Below are 2218 nucleotides of genomic sequence, written 5' to 3' on the forward strand. Positions count from 1 at the left end.
CTAAGTATTCCTTCCCTCCATCTTCCCCCCACCCCCACAGCAACCATAAGCTTGTTCTCAAAGTCTCTAAGTCTGTTTCTGTTTTGTAAGTAAGTTCATTTGTGTCATTTCTTTTTAGATTCCACATGTAAGAGATATCATATCATGTTTCTCTTTCTCCATCTGACTTACTTCACTCAGTATGACACTCTTTAGGCCCATCCATGTTGCTGCAAATGGCATTATTTCATTCTTTTTAAAAGCTGAGTAATATTTCATTGTATATATGTACCACATCTTCTTTATCCATTACTCTGTGGGTGGACATTTAGATTGCTTCTATGTCTTGGCTATTGTAAGCAGTGCTACAGTGAATATTGGGTTGAATGTATATTTTCAGATCATGTTTTTTTTCTGGAAAAATGCCCAGGAGTGGGATGTTAGGGTCATATGATAGCTCTACTTTTAGTTTTTTAAGGAACCTCCATAGTGGCTGTATACCAGTTTACATTCCCACCAATGGTGTAGGAAGGTTCCCTTCTCTCCACACTCTCTGCAGCATTTATTGTTTGTGGATTTTTTGATGATAGCCATTCTTTCTATTCATTAGAAATACTGATGCTGGAGCTCCAATACTTTGGCCACCTAATGCAAAGAGCTGACTCATTGGAAAAGACCTTGACGTTCAGAAAGATTGAAGGCAATTGAAGGTGGCAGAGGATGAGATGGTTAGATATCATCACCGACTCAATGGACATGAATTTGAGCAAAATCTGAGAGATAGTGGAGGACAGAGGAGCCTGGTGTGCCAGAGTCCATGGGGTCACAAAGAGTCAGACATGACTTAGTAACTGGACAACAACAATTCTGGCTGGTATGAGGTAATATTTCATTGTAGTTTTGATTTGCATTTTTCTAATAATTAGCAATGTTGAACATCTTTTCATGTGCCTATTGGCCATCTGTATGTCTTCTTTGGAGAAATTTAGGTCTTCTGACCATTTTTTGAGTGGGTTGTTTGTTTTGATGCTGTTAAGTGTCATGAGTTTTTAGTAAATTTTGGAGACTAATCCCTTATTGGGCTTCCCTGGTAGCTCGAAGGTAAAGTGTCTTACTACAGTGTAGGAGACCCGGGTTTGATCCCTGAGTCAGGAAGATCCCCTGGAGAAGGAAATGGCAACCCACTCCAGTACTCTTGCCTGGAAAATCCCATGGACTGAGGAGCCTGGTAGGCTACAGTCCATGGGGTTGCAAAGAGTCAAACATGACTTAGTAACTGAACAACCACAACAATTCTGGCTGGTATTAGGTAATATTTTATTGTAGTTTTGATTTGCATTTTGGCCACATCATTTGCAAATATTTTCTCCCAGTCTGTGGGTTGTCTTTTGTTTTGTTTATTGTTTTCTTTGCTGTGCAAGAGCTTTTGAGTTTAAGTAGGTCCAACTTATTTATTTTTGTTTTTATTTCCATTATTCTGGGAGACAGACTGAAAAAGATATTGCTGCAGTTTATATCAGAGAGTGCTCTACCTATGTTTTTCTCTAGTTTTATACTGTTCAGTCTTACATTTAGATCTTTAATCCATTTGAGCTTAATTTTGTATATGGATAAAGAATGACCTAATTTTATTTTTTTTACATGTAGTGTCAAGTTTTTCCAACACCATTCATTGAAGTGACTGTCTTTCCAACATTATGTGGACTTGCCTCCTTTGTCATAGATTAATTGTCCATAGGTGCATGAGTTTATTTTTGAGTTTTCTACTCTGTTCCATTAATCTATATTTCTATTTTGTGTCAGTATATTACTGACTATACTGTTTTGATGGCTGTAGCTTTGTAGTATAGTCTGAAGTCAGGAAACTTGATTCCTCCAGCTCCATTTTTCTTTCTCAAGATTGCTTTGGCTATTTGGGGTCCTTTTGTGACTCCATACAAATGCTAAGATTTTTTTGTTCTAGTTCAGTGAAAAATGCTATTGGTGATTTGATAGGAATTGCATTGAGTCTGTAGATTGCCTTGGGTTGTATAGTCATTTTGACAATATTGATTCTTCCAATCCATGAACATGGTGTGTCTTTCCATCTGTTTATGCCTTCTTCAGTTTTTTCATGAGCATTTTATAGTTTTCAGAGTACAGGTCTTAGTCTCTTTAGATAGATTTATTCCTAGGTGTTTTATTATTTTTGATGTGATGGTAAATGGAATTGTTTTGAATTTTTCTTTCTGCTCTTTCA

The sequence above is a fragment of the Cervus canadensis genome, chromosome 11, assembly GCF_019320065.1.
Source record: "Cervus canadensis isolate Bull #8, Minnesota chromosome 11, ASM1932006v1, whole genome shotgun sequence".
Lineage (NCBI taxonomy): Eukaryota > Metazoa > Chordata > Mammalia > Artiodactyla > Cervidae > Cervus > Cervus canadensis.